Raw genomic sequence first — 7,500 nt, 5'->3', positions numbered from 1 at the left:
GTGCCTTTGCCCTTCTACCAGAGTTTGACTGGTAAGATTGTGAGTGATGTGTGTGTGTCTGTGGTGCTTTGGTCCGTACTAAGAAACGCTTTGTTCCCTCATCATGATTATTTTTAAAGGCCACAGAGATGATTAGTGGGTTTCCAAGAGTGTTTCTACAGTTAATAATGTAGAAATGTTGTCACTCTGTCTCTATAACCGTAAAAAACACCTTAAAAACTCGTGCAAATTTAGATAAAGCCTTTTGAAACAATGAAAGTGAAACGCAGTAGTGTTTGAGAATACGAGCTTTTTGTCGTGACCGCTACAAATGTGATTGCCGGCCTGGTGTATTCATGGTCTCGAGGGAAAAATGAATACCCACTTGCTTCCTGTGCACTCTATTCCTGGCCACTGTAGCTTGGAGGGGCGCGATATATAAAACAATACCAACAACAACACCACAAAACACCAGACAACACCCAAACCAAATGAAGATGCGCAAGAGTTACTAAACAGTGAACACCTGCCAGCGTCACCACAGGCGGGAGGTGACCAACTGAAAAGAAGTAAGAAGGAATGTGTTCTCAGATAATGGTGGGGAATTAATGGAGCCAGGCATCAGGTTGTTAGTGCTGATTTATTAGGGAGCTTTAAAAGATTAGATGAAGGTTTGGATGAGGATAAGTAGAAATAGGTAAATTTTATGCAAGGTCTATAGGTGTAGGCATAACAGCTTCCTGCATCTTCGCTTATGTTCTCATGTTCTTGTGTTCTGAATTAAGCTTCCTAATTAAGAGGCCAACAAACTAAGGCTCTAATAGAAAAAAAACTGAAAAATTGCAACAGAAATCGTGCGCCATAAACACAAAACGTAAATATAGGCAAGATAATCACCAACATCCTATCCTGTCCTTGTAACCTTGTGTCAGTTAGCTTGGTGGTGTGTTGGAAGTTGTCAGGATCAGTTCAGTGGTGTTCCTTGCTCTCTGCTGGTGGCGATGGTGGTGGTGGTGGTGGCGGTCCTTCTTCTGGTGGTGGTGTGAGTATCCTTCCTCTAATGGTGGTGGTGGTGGTGGTGGTGTGTGGTAGGGGCGTAGGAAACAACTCGGTACAGTGTGGGGCGTCGTTCTACTGGTGGTGATGGTGGTGGTGTTGATCCTGTTCTTTCTGTGTTGCTGTTGGCGATCCTATAACAAAAAAAAGAGATGAAAGAAACCCACTCACCTAAAAAAAAATAAGATATCTAACAATTCTCCATTTAATCACACCATAAACCTTCCATAATCGAGACATTTCATCAAAACACCTGCAAAGAGGAACCAACTATTAAAAGAACCATCAGAGCCAAATCCCTCTCACTGTGTCACTTTAGGAAACAAACACCGCTGAAGGTTCCAATCACGCTGGACAGACGTGACTCAGTACTCATCACACTTATCACGCTTATCGCTCCCGCCATCTCCATCCCACTGTAATCATCCGCCGCGTGCTATCTCCGCCATCTCCGCCTCGAGGCAAAGTGTGGCACAGAAATGGCGAGAAATGACAGTGGGTGACGAGGAAGTGTGATTAATAAGCAGAAATGATGGATAGAGAAATAAATGATAAATAATGAGAGATGGAAATAGCGAATAGTGGTGAGAAATAGAGAAGTAATGATGATTGATTGATACATTTATTTCTGCATTAACCCCTTCAGTATCATGACGTGTTTTCATATTCATTCTAGTTACTATTTTGGCGTTTTTATACAGCTTCAGAAACTTATGTGAGGGATTAAAATGGTGAAGACTCTGGACCATTAATCGTTTGACCTCCATAAACCCTTCGTAATGCAAATAAAATCTTCTAATAGTACCCCAAAAAAAAAATCGAAGTCAAAATGCGTCTCAGTACTAAAGGGGTTAATAGTGAAATGCAACAAAGGAGGAGGATGAGCCTTGCCACTCACCCCCTGGACAAAGACTTAAGGGTAGAGTATCAAAAATATGAAAATAGATAGTATACATAACACGAATATAAATAAATAAATACAAAGATATCGCACACCATATGATAAATGATGAGAAATAAGAAGTTTGTAATAATAAGAAGGATATAAAGAAAAAAATGAGAAATAGAGGAATCAAAATGAGAAAAAATAGAAACGAATAATATGAGATAACGATAAACGATGAATGAATAGAAATATATAATGATAAAAGGGAGATAAAGAGAAATAACGATTAATTATGGGAAATAAAGAAAATAGACTAATCTGAAATTGTGAAAAGTAACAAGTAGATGAAAGAAGGTAGGGAAATACGTAACAAGCAAGGAAATAACGGAAAGTCATGAGAAATAAAGAAGATAGCGATAGGCGATCAGAAATAAGGAGAAATACTTGATGAAAAGGGAATAATAAGTACAAAAATATGAAAATAGAAGTACATAACGATAAATGGTGAGGAATAAAGGAAAATGTATGATAATGAATGAAAGATAACGAGAAATTGTGAAAAATAAGAGAAATAACGATTAGAGATAGGAGAAGTGTAGAAATGAGATGACGGAGTGTGAAGAGAAATGAAAAAAAGTAATAATAATGATGATAATGATGATAGTAGTAGTAGTAGTAGTAGTAGTAGCAGCAGCAGCAGCAGCAGCAGCAGCAGCAGTAGTAGTAGTAGTGTAGTAGTAGTAGTAAGAAGAAGAAGAAGAAAAGAAAGAAAGAAAGAAAAGAAGAAAAGGGAAGAACATCATTAATATTATCAACAACAACAACAAAAAAAGACACATAAGAAAACAATAAGGAAATACAACCAAAACAAACCCAACAGTGGACAACAACAACAACACCAACAACAATAAACAGAACAATGACACATAACAAAACAATGAAGAAATACAGGCAAAACAAGCCCAACAGTGGACGCTAACCAGTACCAGGACACGCGTAGCAATAAATAACCAGGTAATTCGAAGGAGAATTGAGAAATAAACCTCAAAATACACTTGATAAACTCCAAAAATGTATCAGTCCATTTCCTGCAGCGAGTCTCTTATTTTTGTCCTTGTTTTCTTGTCTCCGTACGTGACTCTCGGTTCCATCCCCGCCAGCTGCCCTCCTGTCCGTGTGTCTGTGTGTCTGTATGTCTGTGATGTTTGTGATGTCTGTGTGTGTGTGTCTGTGTTCGTTTCCGTGTGTCCGTGTGTTTGTGTGTTTGTGATGTCCGTGTGTCCGTGTGTCTGTCTATATATTTTTTATGTCCGTGTGTCTGTGTGTTTGTGTGTTTGTGATGTCTGTGTGTGTGTGTGTGTGTGTGTGTGTGTGTCCGTGTGTTCGTGTGTCTGTGTGTCTGTGTTCGTGTGTCCTTGTGTCCTTGTATCCGTGTGTCCGTGTGTCCCTTTGTCTGTGTGTCCGTGTGTCTGTGTTTCCGTGCGTCTGTGTGTCTGGCTGTCTCTTCTTTATTGGATGCCGTGTGGTTGCAGAAGAACGGAAATATTGTCACCATTAAGATATAAATTTGAGATTAGATGAAAAATGAAAGAAAGAAAAGAGCAGAATTAAATGAAATCTCAAAGGTGGTATTCGTGTTGTTGTTGTTGTTGTTGTTGTTGTTGTTATTGTTGTTTGTTGTTGTTATTGTTGTTATTATTATTATTATTATTATTATTATTATTATTATTATTATTATTATTATTATTGTTATTATTGTTACTGCAGTTTATTTATTTACTTTTGTTGTTTTGTTTTTGTTGCTGCCGTTTTTACTACTACTACTACTACTACTACTACTACTACTACCACCGCCACCACCACCACCACCACCACCACCACCACCACCACCACCACCACCACCACCACTGTCATCAAGTTTTAATGTAATAATCTACGACATGATAAAATTTTACAGTATATTTTTTTCTTCTTATATTTTCGTGTTCATTTTCTTTTTGTTTTATGAAGGAGGCGAAAGTGACTCGATAAATAACGACTTGAGCTAAAATATTTCATGCGATTAGGATTTTTTCTTTGCATTTCATTATATTTCCAGTCAGGGTAGTGAGTAGTGAGCAGGAAGGAATAGATCATTTAACTCACTACTCATTATTGCTATTTTCCATATTGTCTTTTTTTGTGTTTATTGATAAAAAAAATACTATTGATTAATTGTGTTTTATGTAATAATGTTATATTTCTCTTATTCTCTTTATAGATCATTTAATTCATTGGTCATTATTATTATTTTCCCTGTTTTCTTTCTTTTTGTTTATTGATAAGAAATACCATTGATTAATTATGTTTTATGTGATAATGTTATATTTCTCTTATTCTGTCTTCATAGATCATTTAATTCATTGGCCATTATTATTGTTTTCTTATTTTCTTTCTTTTTTGTGTGTGTTTATTGATAAGAAATGCCAGTGATTACTTATTTTCTATGTAATATTCTTCTATTTCTTCTATTCTTTCCTTATAGATCATTAAATTCGTTGGTCATTATTAATATTTTCCATATTTTCTTTCTTTTCTTTGTATTTATTGATAAGAAATGCCATTGATTAATTATTTTCTATGTAAATATGTTATATTTCTCTTCTTTTCTCTTTTGTAGATGATTTAACTCATTGTTCATTATAAAAGTTTTATTTTCTTTCACTTTTTTTGTGTTTATAAACAAGAAATACTATAAATTATGTTCTATTTCCTTTATTCTCTCTTTATCAGTGTGGTACTTTTATACACAAATAATTGACTAATTCTTCACTCTTCCTCACTTCCTTTTACTCTTCCTTCAAATTTATATATACTTTTTTTGTGTGTTCATCTCCTTCATTCATTTTAATAAGAATAATCGTTTCATGAATACCCGATATGCAATAATTCTTCAACTTTCTCCTTTTGATTTCTCTTTCGTATCTTACTTTGATGTCTACTTTATATTGTTCCTTATTACTATTTTTTATGTAAGAAGGAAAACTAGCCAAGTGCAAAAAAAATGATGAAAACAAAGACACACATGATTACCAGTTCCCTTAAAGATTAATAGAGTTAGCCAATAGACGGACAAATGTATTGAAACCTCCCTCTTAGAAGAAGTAATTGATCGTTTCGGTGGGTGTCTACTGCTTCTCTCTATCCGTTTCCTTGTGAGCGAAATATACAAACAATTATTCACCCTTCCTTTGTATTCCCTTTCTCACTGTTTGCTTTCGTGACTTTATGAACAGAAAACACATGGAATACACTCTGCAATTATGATTTTTTTTTTTTAATACCATGTGGGCTTTTCACGGGAATTTATGGGCTAAAGGGGATACTTTTTGTGGTACCTCCTATCTCAAACCCCACCCGCTAGGAAACCGTTGCCCTGAGTGAGGAAGCCCAACCTACACTCGGACCGTGGACAGGATTCGAACCCATGCGCTTGGAGACCCCTCGGATCCCAAAGCACGCATGGTTTTGTTAGAATTTAGATTGGAATAGACTTTGTAATCAGATTTTTTAGGTGAAGTGAGGTGAGGTGAGATTAAGTTAGGTTTGGTTTGGTTTGGTTTGGTTCGGTTAGATGAGTGAATGTTTGAGTGAGTGAATAGTAATGAGAGGAAGAGAATTTGTGAGTGAATGATTGAAAAAAAAAATTGCCAGTTGAGTGTGTTAATGCCTGAGAGAGAGAGAGAGAGAGAGAGAGAGAGAGAGAGAGAGAGAGAGAGAGAGAGAGAGAGAATGTGAAGCGAGTTACGTTTGCAGCAGATTCTATATTATTAGATTAACCCCTTCAGTACATGGGACACATTTTTACCTTGAGACTTGGGTGTGATTAGACGATTTTATTTACATTAGGCAGGGTATATGGAAGTCAGAAGATAAATGGCCACAGTCTTCACTATTTTAATCCCCACATAAGTTTCTGAAGCTGTATAAAAATCACTAAATAGTAACAAGAATTAATGTGAAAACCCTAATGCTCAAGAGGGTTTGGTTAGGTTTACATGTCTGTTCTCTCACTCACTTATTTTTTTGAAGCTCTTGAATTATTGTTTTCTCTCTTAATTTCTTCACTTCTCTCTTTCTCTTCCTCTTTTCTTCCCAACGAACTCCCAACCCAAGAGGAAAAACAAGGAAAGGAAACGATAAAAGTCTTAAGAGCTTCTGAGATTCGTGAAAAGTACGTGTGACAAGTTTTTCTTCTTTCTTTTCCTCTTTTTTTATTTTACTCCTGTTTTTCTCTTTCATTCTTCGGTTTTTACCAGTTTTATCTTTTTCTTTGGTCTCTTTGTACCATTCTTTGTATTATATTCATGTCTTAGATTTGATTTATTTTCTTCCTTTTATACTCTCTCTCTCTCTCTCTCTCTCTCTCTCTCTCTCTCTCTCTCTCTCTCTCTCTCTCTCTCTCTCTCTCTCTCTCCTTTCCTTCCATTCCCTGCCTCCCTCACTCCCTCCTCTCCTCTCCTCTCCTCTCCTCTCCTCTCCTCTCCTCTCCTCTCCTCTCCTCTCCCTCACCCTCTCCCTCTCCCTCTCCCCGTATCATGCATAATGTCCGTCTGTCTGTCTGTCTATCGGAACTTTATATCTATCGGTTCATTTCCTCTAACCGAGCAGGATTCGAACCCACAAATCTTATTCTGTCTCTCCCTCTTCCTCCTCCTCCCCCTCCTCCATCTCCTCTCCCTCCTCTCCCAGCCCTCCTTTCATGCCATCTCCAATGCAGCATGTAATAGAACGGAAGGGGGAGGAGACTAGAGGAGGAGGAGGAGGAGGAGGAGGAGGAGGGAGGTCAGTGTGAGAGTGAACGCCGAGAAAGATTGTGAGTCAAGTTTTCCCTCTCACTATTGTTGCATTAATGGAGGTGAGTGAGTGAGTGAGTGAGTGAGTGAGTGAGTGAGTGGGTGTGTGAGTGTGTGAGTGTGTGAGTGAATAATGGTTTAAGGCAGGGAATTTGTGAGTGAATGAGTGAGAAGAGAGGTACGTTGTGAGTGAGTGAGTAAGAGTGAATAATGGTGAAAGGCAGGGAATTTGAGAGAGAGAGAGAGAGAGAGAGAGAGAGAGAGAGTGAATGTATGGGTGAATGAGTGAATGAGGATGAGAGGCAGTGAATTAGTGAAGTGTATGAATTTGTGAGTGAGCGAATGAATAAGAAAGAGAGGCAGAAATGTGAGTAAATAAATAAATGAATGAGTGAGTGAGTGAGTGAGTGAATAAGGTAGAGAGACAGAAGATATGTGAGTGAGTGAGTGAGTGAGTGAGTGAGTAAATGCATGAATAAGTGAGCGAGTGAATCAGTGCATGTTTGAATGAGGTGAAACATAAATTAGTGATTATATTTTCATTTGGTATATTTTTATTTGTAAATGTTGTATTTTCTGGTGTTTTGTGTGTTTCTATGTTTTGTTTGCGTTGTTAGTGGGAAATGTTTTGATTGTTGTTGTTGTTGTTGTTGTTACGTATTGTTACTGTTGTTAGTTTATCACCTTTTATTTATTCTTAATTTTTTTTCTCGTTTTTCTGTTTTCTTTTAACTTATTTTTGTT

The 7,500-nt window shown here is 37.1% G+C and overlaps 1 protein-coding gene across 2 annotated transcripts in view; it reads left to right on the top strand.

Moving 5' to 3' along the window:
• LOC123512598 (sperm-associated antigen 1-like) overlaps positions 1-7,500 on the top strand; it is a 199,171-nt gene that overhangs the window by 138,711 nt on the left and 52,960 nt on the right. Inside the window, exon 1 of one of the 2 annotated variants that reach the window (XM_045269027.1) lies at positions 6,763-6,818. The exons of the other annotated variant lie outside the window; for it this stretch is intronic. The gene's annotated coding sequence lies outside the window, so the exon portion shown is untranslated. Of the gene's footprint in view, positions 1-6,762; positions 6,819-7,500 lie in introns of those variants that run through there. 2 annotated transcript variants of the gene reach the window in all.

This window comes from Portunus trituberculatus, chromosome 34, assembly GCF_017591435.1.
Source record: "Portunus trituberculatus isolate SZX2019 chromosome 34, ASM1759143v1, whole genome shotgun sequence".
In the NCBI taxonomy this organism is placed as follows: Eukaryota; Metazoa; Arthropoda; class Malacostraca; order Decapoda; family Portunidae; genus Portunus; species Portunus trituberculatus.
The sequence above is the reverse complement of the archived record's forward strand: the minus strand, read 5'-3'. Positions and strand labels throughout refer to the sequence as shown.